This window comes from Passer domesticus, chromosome 9, assembly GCF_036417665.1.
Source record: "Passer domesticus isolate bPasDom1 chromosome 9, bPasDom1.hap1, whole genome shotgun sequence".
Taxonomy (NCBI): Eukaryota; Metazoa; Chordata; class Aves; order Passeriformes; family Passeridae; genus Passer; species Passer domesticus.
The window spans coordinates 26741353-26759522 of record NC_087482.1 but is presented as its reverse complement, the minus strand read 5'-3'; the positions used below and the strand labels follow the sequence as shown (position 1 = coordinate 26759522).

At 45.2% G+C, this 18170-nt stretch overlaps 1 protein-coding gene across 1 annotated transcript in view; it reads left to right on the top strand.

Annotated features, from left to right (window-relative positions):
• LOC135307302 (uncharacterized) overlaps positions 1-18170 on the top strand; it is a 126353-nt gene that overhangs the window by 92056 nt on the left and 16127 nt on the right. The window lies entirely within an intron of this gene.

Sequence of the window (18170 nt, the reverse complement as noted above, 5' to 3'; positions counted from 1 at the left end):
AGCTCCGGCCTGCCCTGTGCTGCAGCCCAACACATTGACAGCCATGGCCGTGCCCTGGGCCACCGCAGGCACCCGGGGCTACAGCTGAGGCCGCGCCTTCTCCCACTGAAGGGAGGCTGGCTCTGTTCCCTAGGAGGGAACAGCTTAGCTCCCAGCACCTTTGTGAACCTGCCTGCCAGGGAAGTGCTGCGGGGCAGAGAGTTCCAAACCTTCTCACTGGGAAGTGTGGCTGGTGGTGTAAGGATTTTATATTTTTTTCCCTCTAAATTTGTGTCATGGGAGAGGGTTAGGTTTGCTTGCTCTCAGTAGGGCGCTTTTCTTCTTGGCAGTCAGTGGGGTTTCAATGCAGCCAGAGTTGAAGGAGGATCTCTGGCTACTTGGGCCATGGTTGTGGGACACCTTGGCTTCATCCTTCCTTTGGCTGTTATTTGCACTGGTGCTTGTGCAGGCATTTTACAGTAACTGGCTTCAGTTTGTTCCTCTTGGTACCAAAAACCGAGAATAAACCTCTTTAACACCACTGTAGTATTAAGAGGCAGGCCTTACATTCTTGACTTGCTGGATGCACAGGCCATTGGCATCACAGGGCCTTCTTGGTGGGGTCTTCAGATATCCTGGTGGTCACTGAAGAAGGAAGCTGAATTTTCTGGGAAAAAGATAGTTTCCCATGTGTGGAAAAGAATAAGCTGTCACTTCCCCCTCCCTTTCTATACAAAGTGATACAGGCAAGTGCATTCATCTATCTCTATCTGCCTTGTCAATCCATCTATCTATCTATCTATCTATCTATCTATCTATCTATCATCTATCTATCATCTATCTATCTTAATAATCTATTGAATCTATTGTGGTGTTGCATTTTATTCAAATTGTATGCTCTGTCTCAAAAATGTACCTCTTGAAAATACATGGTTTATTCCAAGCTGTGTTCCTCCCCTGAAGTTCCAGCAATCTACAATCCCATTGGCCCAAATCTTATTTCGCACCCACTTTGAATTTCCCTCTTAAGCTGTGCGAGGAAGACCAGATTCTCTCATGGCCCATCTCTCCCCTAGGCTCGCCCTCTCTCCCCCTCTCTTTCCCTTTCCCCCTTCTCCCTCTGAAACCATGTTACTCCCGGGGCTGGGACCCCCAATAAACCCTCATCTAATCAGCACCCTCAGAAGCCGTGTGGAGTTTCCTTGTGTGCCTGCTGCTGCCAGCGAACTCACAGCCCAGGGGGCCCTCCGGGGACTCCCTGGGGAGCTCCCCTCAAAGGAACTGCTACAATCTATGAAATATTTCTATGCATGATATTTTGTTTATTCCTAAATTATGACACATCTCTTGAGAGCTGGAAAAGGATACCATCCATCTTTGATATAGAAAAGCTTGGGTGTAGGAGCAGAGATGATCTGTGATTTCCTTCTTGCTAGACATATGCTGGCTTGTTTAGATTGACTTTGAACTGAAATCCTGCAAAGCTGGAAAATGACTGGTGGCCATCACTCTGATTTCCTTAAAAGCCCTTTTTTTCATTTTAATTTTTTTCATCTATGATGTCTGGTAAAATACCTTTCTTCCTTAAGCTATGTGCAGGCAATATTGGAGGTAGAAAATAACATAACACAGCATATTTTAGATACTTGAAAATTTTCTTGTGAAATTTTATGGCAGTATCTCCTGCCTCAAAACTAAAGCAGCAGGTCAGCTACTGAGCACAACTTACTGCATAGCTGCAGCTCATGTTTCTACAGTGGAAGTGGCTTTTTGTTCTTCTGCATGGGTATGAAACACTACCAATTGAAAAGTTGCCTAGAGATCAAAGAGCTTTTTTAGGGTAGCCTGGACTTTGGGATGCTGGTAGCTCTTAGATCAATACCCAGCAAACTGCCGAAATTATTTTTCATGACTACTCTCTTGTGATTTTGGCCTGGCTTCTTTAAGAGATTCTGTTTTCATTTAGAAATGGCACAGTGGAGCCAGTGCTGCCTCCGGACAGGTGGAGCTGGGACAAATGGCTCATTGATTTTGATCTCAACAAAAAGCCACCTGAGCTCCTCATGACAGCAACCCCACGGACTGGTAATGGATCCATTAAAACTAACTCATCATAGAGCTTTTAACTTGAGACTCTGACATATGGTGCTTGTTCAGTTCAGCCATGGAGGAAGGGAGTTTGTAGACAAAGAGGTTTAGCAAGGAGATCCATGTACAATAAAAGTGCTTCTATTTCAGCAAATGAAGTATCTTAGGATGTAAACCCTAATCCATACTCCAGTCTTATCCCTCCATTACCCAAATTCTTGGTCTTAATTCCTTTGTCAGTAGGAAAATATGACAGGGAAGTGTAGATCCTCCTTTCCTTCTTCAGCTGGACTGCTTGTAATCTCGTCTTCTCCCACAGACAGGAGCAGACAAACGGGAATCTTGTCATGAAACCATGCTTTGGAAAGTTTTCCCTGTGTTTGTTTTTGCCCTGAAGTAACTGAGATTCACTGGAGTGTTTGCAAGCCATAAATGATGGATTTATTTGGGTTGCTAGAATCTTTCATATTTTATGACTTTTCTGCTGCACAAGAGCCTGGCACTTGCAGAACTCTTGCCCCATGCACTTCTCCAGTGCTTCTTGCAGAGAAGCTTTGGGAAGCACTCAGGAAAAGTGCCATGTTCATGTGTGGTTTGTGGAGACCACAGGACAGGGAAATGTCTTTGCAGTGGGCACTGCCTTTTATTCCAAGGTGTAGAAGGATTCTTGGCTGAACAGGGCCATGATATTCCCCTGTGGGAATTGGACAGCCCTGGCCTGCAGGTTACAGAGTCACTCTGAAAACCATGTACCATCCTCGAACAGGAAAATGATAGACCATGTACTGTCCTCAAATAGATGCAACAAGGAAGAATGAGCATTGTGCCAGGATAAAACCAAATGCGCCAAGCACGTTGTAGGAGCTGCTAATTTCGCACACCTTAGCTAAAGATGCTTATAGTGTGACAACCAATCAGTAATTAAGATGTATGTGTGAATATAGCTACTTAACCAATCAGCATTAAGCATTAGTGGCAGGAGACAGTGTATAGAGAAGGATAAATATGTCAAAGTTGCTTAATAAACGAGGACGACATGTAGCCACATTGGCTGTGAGTGTCGTTACTCAGCCGACTCTCCGTGGGACCCTCCTCACCAAGGAATTGTCATTGCTGTGGGCACTGGCTGTTATTCCAACACCTGTGTCATTTATTCTACTGGAATCCTTGTGAGAAAGGTTGTTCTTCACCACCGAGATTTTTAGTTGACATTTTTGATCTCAAACAGCCCAAAGTTTTCCATCTCTCAGGTTTCTGATGCTGGTTTTTCCTTTCCAGTCTGTTGTTGGCCAAGGAAGATGCTGCTTCGATTCTGCAGGCCCCCATACATGGGTACTGTTATAGGTAAAAATCGATCCAGCCAATTTAATAAAAATAAAATATAAATTTATTCACAACCGATATACAGTCCCGACAGCCAACAATCAAGGACAGCACCGACCCCGGGATGGAAGCTGGGTGAACACAGATCCGCCTTCTATCGCACCCAATCCCCCCTGTTCACCAATGCTGCTTGGCAGAGTCCGTTCTTATACTCTTTTTCTAGCCCCCAGCAGAGTCCCTTTGTCTTTCCTCAGGGTTCTTCATACTCATGATGCCTCTATTCTCCATCCTGTGCTGGACAAAACCTTGTCCGGGAACTGATGTGTATCCACTCTTCGGTTACCGGAATCGCGTGTGCAGATGTATGTCCTTGATGGTCCCCTCTGTCTAAGATGAACATCTCCATGGGCCACCATCGCTGGGCCTCCTCCTGTTCACACCAGTGAGAACGACAATCTCCTGTGCCGGCTGGGTTCACTTCCTATGTTAATGACACTCCTCCTACCCGACTGCCAGCTGCGGTTTCCTCACACTGGGAGGCAATCTCCTCTTCCCCTGCTAGTGTGATTTCAACGTTTGATATTTTAATCTATATATATATATACATATATTTTTTCACCACGAATTACCGTAGTATATATAACAGGTACCAAGCTGAAAGTTCTCCAGTTCTCCACAGCAGTCCAGTTATCCACAGGAGGGCCATGAGCAGCTCCAAAAATCCAAGGGATTCTAACAGATGAATTTCTGTCCCTCAGGAAGGCAGGGCTGGGTCTGAAGTAAAGGGTCTGCCCCTGCACCCACCTTTACATGGCAGCAGTTGTCCCACACTTTGTGAAAGGCACATAAAATGTGCCACTCTTAATTCAGCACTGTCTTAGTCAGTCTTATAAACCTCTTAAAAAAAAAACCCAAACAAACAGACTCGGCAAAAAATTATTTGCATTTAATTGGTTGGTGTGTTTTTGGCTTTTTTTTTTCTTGGTTCTTTGCTTTGGTGATCAGAGATCATGGAGGAAGAGGCAGATTTTCTGTTCAACTTGCCTGTCAGTTTGCAGGGGGCATGAAAAGATCAGCTTTTCACCATCTGGTTAAGGAGCTCTAAAAGCAATTGTGTTGTCCCTAATCAGGGGGTGGGGGCACTGCTAACAGCCTGGATTGTCCCCACCTGTGTTCCTCTCCTACCAAAGTGCTGTGTAGATCCAGAGCCTTGTGCCTTGGCCCAATGTTGCAAAAATCCTCCCAGCATTGCTCTGTTTGCAAAAATTGGTTCTCATTAAGATGAAAAGCTGTATTGGTGGCCTGCAGCTAATGTTTTTTTGTTGCCTGGACCCCAGGCAGTGCTCACATCTAAATGACTGACCAGCACCAAGCTGCTCTTAAGACTGATTTGATCAAAGGCACTGAAGCTCTGTTGAGTGCAAATTCTCCAGGAAAACAAGCACAGGAACTTGGATAATGTTGGTGACAAAAGCAGAGTGCAGAATTGAACCTCTGAGGACACCTCACTGCTGCCTCCCCCCACCATTTTCTTTTAAATTCTTTTCATATTCTGAGTGTGAGCTCTTGCATGAAATGGGTCCTCAGCAAGGAGCTGCTGGGCCTCCTGGCTGTGTCCCTTTGTGCTCCCAATGCTTCTTGAAATAAATGGGCAGGAGATCTTTCTCCTTTTTATTGCCTTTATTAAAAAGAATCCGCTCAGGTGGGGAGAAATCAAGGGGTTGCGCCCACGCCGCCAGAGCTCCCAGGAGTGGCACGGAGGAGGAGGATGATGCAGCTGTGTCCGCTGGTCTGCAGGCAGAGCTGGGGATTCCGTCCTCACGCGAGATTAGGAGATTCCGCCTTTTCGGTCCAACACCTCGGGTCCTCTCTCTAGTCAACATCCTTTCAGGTTAGGGTGAGAAGCAAAAAGGATCCAAGCAGGCACTGGACTATGCTCCCATCCTTAGACATCACCTAGGTCCCCTAGTTCTATGTTGGCTCCTTGTTTTTAGGGGTTTTCCTGGAAAACTGCAAAATTTGGTGCAATGCATTTCTCATCTGCATACCAGCTCTGATGCCACTGCCATTCTCCTGGTACCTGCAGGGTCCCTGTGGCACTCCCTGGCAAGCATCAGGGGGACAATGGTTAATCACCAACCATTAACAAGTAATTGAAGAAGAACTCTTAACAATGAAGCTAACTTAACAGCAACTGGTCCAACTTGTTTTAACTCTGCAACCTTAAAAAAAAAAAATAGATAACTTTTTATTCATAACATTTCTCCCCCTTTTTCTTTGATCAGGAGTAAGCTTAAGCTGGCATCAACGTACAATTTTTGGCCTCATTAACATAGAATTTCTTATATTTTTTGTATTGATTATAAATTTCCTGAGCACTCTGGTGTACCCAACTTTGTTAATTTTTTTTGGTTTTTTCAGGTTAATCGCTTTAGAGATCCTTAGGTTATTCTGTACAGCAGATTTCACTATTTTAATTAAGCAGGGAAATAAGAACAACTAACAAGTGTACACACAGTGAAGGTTGTAGTTTTCTAACTTTTTTTGAAAGTCCATAGATTATCCCACCAATTGGAATCAAGTACAGGAATCCTTTTTTGATTTCTTACATATGCCAGTTTTCTTATTTCATTTAAGATGTCTCTCATGACTGCTACAGTTAATTTGATTTGATAAATTACTGTTTTGGTTTGGGTGAGTTGGTCATTAATATGATTAAGAGCTAATGTGGTCTGATTCGATATTATCTCTGATATTGCTTGTAACTTCATAATTTGGTTTAATATATACCGCTTCTTCAATTTGTTTTTCCTTAAATCATCGTATATAGGGACTCTTGTACTTGATCCAGATTCTTTGGGTAATAGAAAGCAAGCTTGTTTTATAATTCTAATGATGCAACTGCCAGACCAGTCTCTTGGCAATTTAGTGGATGTTGTGGTACCATTGACCCAAAACAGGTGTTTAGGGGTTTCCCGAAATATATTAGTTTTTGTTGTGCTCTCCTAATATTTAGAAATATCTTTTCCTTTGACCAGATTTACCAGGCTTGCTTTAGTAGTATCACATTCAAAGCACCACCAGGCTTCTCCTACAGGGTGCTCTCCCAGGAGTGGCTGCCTAAATGTGGCGGTGTTCTGGGCTGTGCAATATATTTTCTCATTCTCTTGATAAAGGATCAATTGGGAGAGGTTAACACAACTATAGTTTAAATTGTTGTGGACTCTCAGCAAGGAACTTACTTCTTTCTCATAGAGAGGTTGGTAGCACTCGCTGCACGGCTCTCTTGGGCTCCCCAGAGCACCACCAGCAGTCAGAGCCATCGCTACTACCCTTCCCAAGAGTCCGGTATGGGTCATCTTGCACAGCCTGCCCACCTGGCCTTGCCTCTTGAGGATTTTACTGAGAAGAAGTTTCCAAGCTCTTTAGAGTCTCTTGCTCTTCTGGTTAAACCTCTCTTGATCTGTCTCTGCTAATTTGGTCTCTCCTAGGGGAGCACTCTGCAGAAGATTAACCTGGAGTCTTTGGTACTAAGTTGGGAGGACTTCACCAGAATTACTTATTAACAGTTTTTAACTTTTACAAATTTCTTGAAACACTTTAAGACATGTTATGATTCTAAACTTTTGTCTTATGCAGTTCATCAGTCTTTTTGGTTCTTCTTTTTGAGTGTCAACTTGAAGTCATTTGGTCCTTTTATAATAGTATATTCAGCTGAATTAGCTCCTGATGTGGTTGAATCTTGTCCTGAGTTAGTTTGTGAGGGTGGTGTGGAATCTGGTCCAATACCAGAGGGAGACACTGACAAATCTTGTCCAATGCCCGGGGGTGGGACTGGTCCTTTAATTCTCGTGATGTCGGTCTAACCTTTTTCTCTGCTCCGCACAGCAGAATTAGCGATGACAAGTGCCTGAAAGGGGCCTTCAAATTTAGGCATTAATGGTCTACTATTCCAGGATTTTATCAAAACCCAGTCTCCTGGGTTGATGTCGTGTGCTTTTGTGTCAAGAGGGGAGGTTTGGGGGAGGTATCCTTTTTTTCTAAGTCTTTCTAGGGTTCTTCCAATGACTTCTAAATATTTTCTGGTAGCTTCTTCTCCTTCCAAATAGTCTCCTGTGCTATAGGGTGTTAACAAGAATGGCAGTCCAAACATCATTTCATAGGGTGAAATCTTTATATCAGACCGGGCTCTTGTTCTGATGCGCAAGAGCGCTAGGGGCAAACACTTTAGCCAATTCATTTTTGTTTTTTCAATTAATTTAGTCAATACATTTTTGAGAGTTTTGTTCATCCGTTCCACCCTCCCAGAACTCTGGGGGTGCCACGGAGTATGTAATCTCCATTTTATTCTTAAGGCTTTTTGCATTTTGCAATGTTTGGGCCACAGAGTGTGGACCTCGGTCTGAGTCTATGGTATTCACCATTCTGTATCTGGGGATAATGTTTTCCAAGATTACCCTTGCTACGACTTGGGCTGTTTCCCTTTTGGTTGGGAAGGCTTCTACCCAGTGAGTGAGATGATCCACTATAACTAGTAGATATTTGTATCCTTGTACTGGGGGCATCTCAGTAAAATCAATTTGTATGCTCTGGAAAGGTCTTAGAGTTAGTTCCCTCCCTCCAGGTGTTACTTTTCTCATGACTTTCTGATTTACTTTTTGGCAAATTAAACACCCTTTTGTGATTGCTTTTGCTAGGTCACATACACCTATGCACAGGTTATTTCTTAGGAAATGATCACATAGTCCTTGGACTCCCCAGTGGGTTAATTTATTTAGTTCTGTTAGCACTGTCCCGGCAAGTGCTTTGTTTAAAAACACCCTTCCGTCTGATGTTAACTACTCCCCTCGTTGCCTTTGGTGTAACTTTGTATCTTTTATAGCCTTTAATTCTTTTTCACTAAATATAGGTTTTTCTCTTTCCTCCTCCTAGGCGTGGTTTCTGTTTTAAATCTTTTACTGGATCCCCTGGTTCTAAAGCTGCTTCCTTTGCTATCTGATCAGCCAATCGGTTTCCTTTAACTTCAAGGCTGTGTCCTTTTTGGTGCCCTTTTATATCTACTACTGCTATTTCTGTTGGTTTTTGTAGAGATTCCAATACAGACTTGACTAGATTCTCATGAGCTAAGCTTTTTCCACTTGAGCTTAGATATCCACGCTCCTCCCATATTTTCCCAAATGTGTGTAATATCCTAAATGCATATTGGGAATTTGTAGAAATGGTTCCCCGGTCTCCCTCCAATAAGTCTAATCTTCTTTTCAGGGCATATACTTCACAACTTTGGGCTGACCAGGTTTGGGGTAGTTTTCCTTTTTCATCAATTTGTAAAGTTTTTCCGTCTATGATGGCATAACCTGAAGCTCTTTTTCCACCTACTACCCTTGAAGAGCCATCTATAAACAAAATTTTTCCAGTTGTTAGAGGTTGATCTTCTAAATCCTCTCTTTCTTTGGTTTGGAGACTGATCAATTCAAGGCAATCATGTTCTAAATTCTCGATAGGCTCTCCCATAAGGAATTGTGTTGGATTGAGGGCGTTTGATGTGATGAATTCTAAATGATCTGTGTTCATTAGTATTATTTCATATTTTAATATTCTTGCATTGGTTAGCCACTGTTGAGCTCTTTGGCTCAGCACTGTTTTAAGATCGTGAGGGGTATGTACTTTAATTTTTCCTTGTAAAGTCAATTTTTGGGTCTCTTCTATCAGAATAGCAGTTGCTGCTACTGCTTGTATACAAACTGGCCAGCCTCTAGCCACTGGGTCTAACAATTTGGAGATGTAAGGTACAGGTTTTCTGCAGCCTCCCCACTCTTGAGTTAGTACACCATAGGCTATACTTCCTTCAGCACTTAGAAAAAGATCAAAGCTCTTCTTGAGGTCTGGTAAGCTTAGGACTGGAGCAGAAGACAACTTCTCTTTTAGGTTCTCTAGTTGTTGATCGTCTTCTGCTGTTCAAATTATGGGATCTGGGGCTACCAGCTTATCATATAAAAATTTCACACTTTGTGTGTATTGATCCAACCATAACTTGCAGTATCCAAACAGGCCTAGAAGCTTTCTCACATCTCTTTTTGTTTGTGGAGCTGGGAGAGATAGGATGACTGAAATTCTGTCAGGACTCAATTTCTTATATCCCTCTCCTATTATGTGCCCAAGGTATGTTATTTCTGATTGTACGAACTGTAGCTTCTCTTGGGAAACTTTTAATCTTTTCTCTCCCAGAAAATTCAAAAGTTTAATGCTAGTTGTTCTGACCTGATTTTTTCCTTTCCCTGATACCATCAGGTCATCAACATACTGCAGGATTTGTACTTCTTTTTCAGGAACAAAACTGTTCTAACAAACCCTCCTAGGGCTTGTCCAAAGAGATGGGGTGATTCAGTAAACCCTTGCGGTAATCGGGTCCATCTTAGCTGTTGTTTTCTTTTTGTACTTGGGTCTTCCCATTCCGAGGCAAACCAATCTCTACATTCTACTGCCAGAGGACATGCCCAGAAAGCATCCTTCAAATCTATAATAGTGAACCAAGCATGTTCTCTTGGAATTCAGCTTAGAAGATTATACGGTTTGGGCACAACCGGATGTCTAGCAATGGTTTTCTTGTTTACCTCTCTTAGGTCTTGTACCAGCCTGCATTTCCCTTCAGCTTTCTTAACTGCCAGTATAGGGGTATTGTGCGGTGACATACAGGGTTCCAAAATTCCCTCTTGCAGCAGCTGTTCAATAACTATGGCCAGCCCCCTCTTTCCTTCCAGGGAAATTGGATACTGTTTGACCCGTATGGGTGAAGTATCATCTTGCATTTTTATTGTTATCAGAGGAATGTCCCGCTTTCCTCCTTCAGCCCACACCTCTGGGCTTATTTCAGCAACATCACCTTGGGATATCTTCATTATTTGTACCACCATCTTCCCTTCTCTCGGGACAATTCCTACTCCCAAATGAACTTGTAGATCTCTCCCTAACAAACTTTTTTCTAGTTTAGGCAGGTAGATCAAATTTGCTTCACACTGCCTTGAGTTTCCGATTATTTTTACATTCTCGATCGCTGAGGCTCTAAATGGTTTCCCTTCAGCCCCTAATACTTCACAAAATTTTCTACCGATTACCATACCTTCTGGTATTTTGTTGAGACAGGACTTATTTGCTCCTGTATCAACCAAAAATTCAAATTCCTAATTTTGGGTTCCCACTTCAAAGTTTACCAAGGGCTCCTCTAGGTGTTGCATTGGGTCCCCTAAAGTATAGGGCCCTTGACACCCCTAATCGTCATCTCTAAGCATTTTCTCTAAGGCTTCTTGTTCTTTGGCTATTGCTTCATCAAGGGTCAGCTTTTTACAAAACCTTCTAATGTGCCCAGTCTGCCCACAGTAACAGCAACGCCTTTCACTTGAAGGGACTTGAGGCCTCTCCATTCCTCTTGTACCTGATGGTACTGGCCTATTCTTATCTGCTCCTGGTGGTGGATTCCTCTACTCTTTTGTGGCCTTGGACTGTAGGAAAGAATTCTTTGCTCCAGCACTTTCTCTAGCTATAGAGACCATGATCCTAGCTTTGGCCTTTGCTTTTTCTTCTTCCCTCATTAAATACACTTTCAATGCTTCCTTCAATAACTCATTAATGTCTTTTTCTTGCCAATCTTCAATCTTTTCCAGTTTTCCCATATATCAGGCCAAGATTTAGTAACAAACTGGACCTTTAATAGCACTTCACCCTCTTCGGTGTCTGGGTCTATTCTAGAATACAATTGAAAGTTCCGCTTTAGGCGATTAAGCCAAGTAGCAGGAGTTTCATCCTTCTCTTGTGCGCCCTCGAATGCCAATTTTGTATTAGTTCCTTTGGGAACTGATTCTCTGATCCTTCTAATGATCAGAGACCTGTACTCCATCATGGCTTTCCTCCCTTCCTCCTGATTAGGGTTCCAATTGGGATCCACTAGTGGCAATTTGTCTTCACCTGATGGCACTTGGGGTCCTGGACGATTACCTTTTTCCCAAATTCTTATGCTAGCGGCTCTAATCATTCGGGACTCTTCTGGGGAAAATAATATATTTAGAATAGAATTCATCTCCCCCCAAGTGTAGATATTTGGACCTAAGAACTGATCCACTTGGTTAGCAATGCCCACGGGGTCTTCAACTAAATTCCCTAACTCCTTCTTGAATCCTCTCACCTCAGAGGCAGTTTGAGGAGCGTTTACAAAAGCAACACCTCTTGCTACTGCTTCCATAGGAACTACTCTAAGAGGAAAAAGTCTCTCTACTTTGGAGGTCTTGGATCTGGTACCGCAGTATGGCCCATCTTCAGACACAAGATTACTCATTTGAGGGGTATTAGCACTAGCTTGGACCTGCTGTAGGTCAGCGGCTGTACCTGGTGATAAGAGGTTACTAGGTAAGGAAGCATTTGTGTCCCAGTTAGGAGGAGGTGGAGGGACAGCAGTAGGAGGGGGAGAAGAGCTTGAGTGCATGTTAAGTGGAGCTGGAGAAGGGGTGGAGCATGCAGCAGGTGGAGTAGGTATTAGTGGTGGTGCAGAAGCAGCTAAAGGAGTCGAAGGGGGTGGTGAGGGAATGGCCCCCATGGCAGCCGGGAGAAGAACTGGATCTGCTATTTGAGGTGCTCGAAGGAGAGGATTATAAGGTGGAGGGGCATCAGGAGGCAAGTAGTCTAGGGGGTCCCACCTTTCGTCAATCTCTTTAACTTCAGCATCCCCTCTTTCATTCCCCTCTTTCTTCCTCTGCACTTTACAAATTCGCACTCCTTCGTCCTTGATGGCATTCAACCAACAAGCTACACAGAACAATTGCTCAGGATCAGTATCCTCTCGAGATGTCAGATACTGACTCAGTTGTTGACACATCCACTTGTCTTTTGTCCCACACCACGGCCATCTTCCTTGTACATCTAATTCTGGCCACACTTCTAGACAATAGTGAATCATCTTAACTTTATCTAATCCTTCTGTGGCTTCTATAGAGTCCCATCTCTCTAATAGTTCACCTAGGGGACTGTGGGGAGGTATAGTCCTCAGTCTCTGGCCACTTTTCTTACTATTTCACCCTCTCATTTTTTCAGCCTCAAAAAAAATCACAAAGATGATTTTATCTTAAAGGAAATATATCTTACTTAAGAAGTCCCGACCTCCTCCGCCAAAACTCCAATTTCTCTGACCCTTTTCGTCAGGTCATGGTTGAGGCCTTGGCCTCTTGCGCCCTGACTCAACAAACAAACAACCAAAAAAATTCCTCGAGACCCTGGCTTCTGAGGCTGTATGCCTGACCTCCTTCATCAGGACTTTGTTTGCCTGCAGGACTTTTAGACTTGCCCAAATTCTTCTTGGGACTTCTGAGTTTGCCTAACCTCTCTTGTCAGGACTTAAAACAAAAGTATTGCCTGATTTTCAGTTTGCCTGACCTTCCCCTGTCAGGACTTATGCTTCAGGGCTTGAAAAAACTCAAGATAGGCTTCCTCTGCCAGAACTTGTGCCTGACCTCTGTCATCAGGACTTAAAAACAAAACCTCCTGATTTTCTAAATCGCCTAACTTCCTTCGTTAGGACCTCTATCAGGGCTTTTGGGGTACGTGCCACTCACACAGCTATTTCCTCCGCACGCCCGGAGGGGGGTCCTCTTTACCCCTTTGGAGGCGCCTCAATCACCAGTTCCACTCGGTTCCCCCTGTTCCCGGCCGGCCCCCTCGCGGGGGTGCGGAACCGCGGTACTGAGGGGTCCTCGCTCGCTTCGAGGGGCCGAGCTGCCGGCCCTCGTCTCACTCACACACACTCGCTCGCCTCCCACTCCCGCCGCCGGATACTCTCACCTATCCGGCGCTGCTCCGTGTCACTGTCCCAAGCCAATCTTCTCTGGTCCCGATATCCAGCTGTCCTGCAGGTCCAGGGTGGGCGGCCGTCCCAGTCCTGGTGTCCTCTTCAGGTGTGGCTATCCCAGACAAGCCGCCAAGCTGAAATGAATGGGGCAGGAGATCTTTCTCCTTTTTAAAGCCTTTATTAAAAAGAATCAGCTCAGGTAGGGAGAAATGAAAGGGTCGCGCCCACGCCGCCAGGGCTCCCAGGAGTGGCACGGAGGAGGAGGATGATGCAGCTGTGTCTGCTGGCCTGCAGGCAGAGCTGGGGATTCCATCCTCACCAGAGATTAGGAGATTCCGCCTTTTTGGTCCAACACCTCGGGTCCTCTCTCTAGTCAACATCCTTTCAGGTTAGGGTGAGAATCAAAAAGGATCCAAGCAGGCACTGGACTACGCTCCCATCCTTAGACATCACCTAGGTCCACTAGTTCTATGTTGGCTCCTTGTTTTTAGGGGTTTTCCTGGAAAACTGCAAAATTTGGTGCAATGCATTTCTCATCTGCATACCAGCTCTGATGCCACTGCCATTCTCCTGGTACCTGCAGGGTCCCTGTGTCACTCCCTGGTAAGAATCAAGGGGACTGTGGTTAATCACCAACCATTAACAAGTAATTGAAGAAGAACTCTTAACAATGAAGCTAACTGAACAGCAACTGGTCCAACTTGTTTTAACTCTGCAACCTTAAAAAAAATAGATAACTTTTTATTCATAACACTTCTGGTCAGGTTTGGCTGGGAAAATTGTCCATCCTGCCTCTGTGTTTGCTTCCTGTGATTCCAATGCACAGCCCTTTCCCGCTGCTTGGCATTTGAATACTCTGATTACTTCATTGGGTAACCTGCCTCTTGCACTCCATGACATTAAATTGTGTTTACTCAGACTCTGCCCTATCCTGAGTTTCTGGAACACATTTCTAAGCCTTCCAGCTGTAGCCCAAGGGAAACTGTTTCTGCCTTACATCACAAAATTGGCAGATTTTTTGCAAGGATGGCCTGTTACAAAGGACTTGCTGTGTGCATTAACATCTGAGGGGCTGCTTTCAAAGACAGGCAAAAAACCCATGAACAAACAGCAAACCAACCAAACAACATATTTTTAAAAACTACTTTATTTTTACCTCTTATTTTTAATATTTTCCAAGCTGGCCTCCTTTTCTGCTGCAGTGTTTTTCTTTGGACAGAAAAGCCCCCTTGCCAGATGATGCGACTTCACAGGAAAACAGAACTCACACACAATGCATATATGAAACCTAAACGTGGAGATTCCCATTATCACAATCATTATCATTGATTTTCAGTGTATTTTCATGTCACCCTATTTCCAGAAGGGTGAGAACAGTATCTCAGATCCCCTGGCTAGTTTGGTGTCATACCCACTTATTATCTCTCCTTTCTTATTACCTTTCCTTTCTGCAGTTTTGTAGTTGCTCTGCCCCTTTGTTGCTCTTGGATCTCTGCGTCCTTCACCTGATTTTTACCTTTTTCTGGATTTGTGGGGATTTTTCTGTTGGTTTTGGTTTTTCTTGGTGGTTGTTTTGCTTGCCTGATTTATTTGGTCAGTTTTGCTTTTGTTTTGTGGTTTTTGGGTTTTTTTAATTTACTTAACAGCGGAATCAGCTTGTGATTTCTGTTGTGAAGTTCTGATACACAGGTGTAGCACATAAAGGCTGTTTATGTTTTTACAGTCATCTCAGACACAGACCTGCAAGCTCCTTGACTTTGAGAACTGAGTGCTCTCAGACAGCAAATTGTGCATGAATAGGAAACTTGTTGCTCCCATCTCCATTACACACAGCTTAATGTAAAGTGGTTGGAATGATACCTATTCTAGTTTTTATTTTGCCTTCTTTTGCTGCCATGCATCAAATTGTGTCAGACTCATCAATGAACTGGGTTCTTCCAGGATGGGGTGTGCAAGGATGATCCCTCAGCTCGTGTGTGGATCTGGTGTGCACCAGGCCAGAGACGTGACTGTCATCCATAGCCAGCCCCTGTCTGCCAAGAGAACAGGGAGCTGCAGCTCTGAGGAACTCAGGGGTTAGGCAGCAAACAGCCCAAATGCCTAGTTTATATCAGTTACTGGTCAGGAGGATTTACTGCGGAGAGATTTTTATTTTCCTGGTCAGAGCTGGAATAAAAGAACCCTGGCAGTTTGCTTTAGCGGTGGAGAGACTCTCTTCAAAAGGTTCCAGCTCTGCTGCTTGTTTCGATTAAAAGCAGAGCAAAACTCTTCTGTTGGTCACATCAACATAAGTTTCAGGAGTCTGTGAAAGACATAAGAGTGTCAAAATTATTTCATTTTCTAGTACTTACAGTCTTCTAATTAAGTCATGAGGTAATTATGCCATCATTCACTATATCAAATAACTGGAAAAACACTGGAAAAGAAGGGGTTTTTACACTAAGTTTAGAAAAAGGAAATTAATTTCATAAAGAAAACCATGTAGTAAAAATAGAGTAATTTAAATTTCTCAAATTCCTTTGATGATGGAGCCCTGAGCCCCAGTCATGTGCAGTGCAGCCTTGTTGTGGTGTGTTTTTTGTTTTATTAGCATGTTTACAGTTTGATTTGTAATTTTGTAGTTTCCTTATGCCTTATGCTGTTCCTTTTGTCCCTGCCCTTTTCCCAGAATTTTCCTCACTTTTCCTTTTATTAGATGCCAGTTTCTCCCTGAGCCTGCCTCCCCTCCAGAATCTTCCCTGTCAGTTTTGTATTTCTTCAAACTTTATCAGTTCACTGAAACCATTTTTCTCCCTTGAAATTCATTATTTGTTTATACATTTTATTCCCTGTTTTGTTTTTCACTCCCAATTCTCCTGATTTGTTAAAGATGGTATCCTCCCCTGAGACTTGCACCTGTATATAAGTCACTGTGTGCTCCCAGTTCAGGGTCCAGGGACGATGAAGAGGGGTAGTATTAACATCAAATAAAGTTACCCCAGGACCTGTGTGCTGCTTTTGGTTTCATGCTGCACCAACACTGGTAGTTGGGACTTAGGGGAGCACGGGGCAGGGGGATTGTCACTCCGCTGTCACCATCCAGCCACGGCCGAGCAACACAGCCTCAGCTGTCCCTTTGAGGCCAGAGAACTGCCAAGGCTCAGAGCTGGGATGAGCCTTCGCCCGAAACCTGCTCCAAGACTGATTGGGAATCAATCCAGAGCAGGGCTCACACAAAGAGCAAAGTCTCAAGGCCAAAGCCAAACCTTCATCACGTTGGATTTGTTTTCACACTGATCTGGAGCAAATTTGCTTGACCTGCAATACCACTGTTACCATGAATCTTTACATGAGGTACAAAATAAGCACTGTCCTGTCCTGACCTGTCCTGAGCTGTGCTGACCAAATACTGTGGAGAACTTGCTCTGCCTCTGCCCTGTGCCCCTGGGGCTGCTCTTGGCCAGGCAGCCTCAGTGGGAGCCAGCCCTGGCTGCCGCCCCAGCGGGCCCCCAGGACAAGGCCCAGCAATTAAGAGGCCAATGGAAGCACTGGGCAGCAGCAGAACCCTCAGCAGAGTTATTTGGACAACCATGGACTGGCCACAACTCCACTGCAGCATGACTCCCAGTCAGGCTACCTATGCTAAGAGCAGAATTATAAGAAAAGAGTGGAGAAAAATCAACAACTTACTCTTTGTTCTCGTTCGAATTCAGCTTGCGTTCATTCAGCTTGCGAATGCCAAAATAGCAGCCTATCAGCACAATTGGCACAGTGAACAGTATCACTACCGTGCCTATCATACAGGACCTGCGCACATCCGGGGGGCAGACAATTCTTGGAGTGTTCTGTGGATTCTGGGCATTTGTATCTGACTTGCCAAGCATTTCTGTGGGAGCAATTGAGAGCATGAGCCGGTGCTGTGCTGCACTGCTGAGCTGGCAGCACGGTGGATACGGGCAGGACGTTCTCTGTTTCCCCCAGAGCTGGGGCCTGCAGGCACCTTGCCGGCCCTTGGCACAGGCTGTGCCAGCCAACAAAGCCCAGCAGGCCGGGAGGAGAGCCCGGGGGCAGCGCAGCTGCTTGGGCAGTGGCTGCTGCCAGGGACACGGGCCAAAGCCATCCCTGAGCAGCCACTGCCACCCCTGGCCCTCCCTGCCCCGTGACAGCTCCCCCAGCCCCAGGGGACAGGCTCAGGCCCTGTCAGGAGGCATGGGAGCCTTGCATTCCCCCTCTGCCCTTTCCCCACCATGGCCACGCTGTGCAGCTGCTCCCAGGGTTTGGGACTTGTCTCCCATGGAAGGAGCCCAGCAGGACTGCTGAGCCCGGCTGAGCCTGGCACAGTAATCACCTTCTGTGGAACTGTCTGGCACCTCCTGTCTTCGTGCATCGGTGGCTGGCACTGAGCCATTGCTTCCTCCAGGAAGTGCTGCCTTCTGTAAAGCTTTTTGGTCCATGTCTGGAGAAAGGATAAAGGACAGCTGGATCTGGTGGAAGCATTCCCCATTGTGGAGGGTGGCAGCTTCAGGAAGTATTTCTTGTCTAAGACATGGATAATGATCAGGAAGTGGCCAAGGCTCTTGGGGCTGCCACACAGCCCTTCCTCCTCCAGACCGGTCCCCTTTCTAATCTGCTTGAAACTGGGAAATTGCAGGGGATCTCACGGTGTGCATAGCCCTTAGTGCAGTTTGGGCTGCCTGGCAGCTGATGCCAAATGCCTTCCTGCCGGGGCTGGGCAGAAGCTGCAGCCAGGCCAGGCTGGGAAACAGCCCTGCAGGGTGTCAAAGCAGCAGCAGCAGCAGCAGCAGCAGCGAGGCTGCCATGGATCCCTTCCCACTGTGCCGGGCACGGCGTGTCCAGATGTGCAGCCAAAGCCCCCGGCTGCTGAGTCCCAGGGGAAGCATGAGGGAAATGCACCCACCACGGCGTCTCTCCAGGTCACTCAGCATCTTGTCCAGAAGTTGGGCTGCCTCCA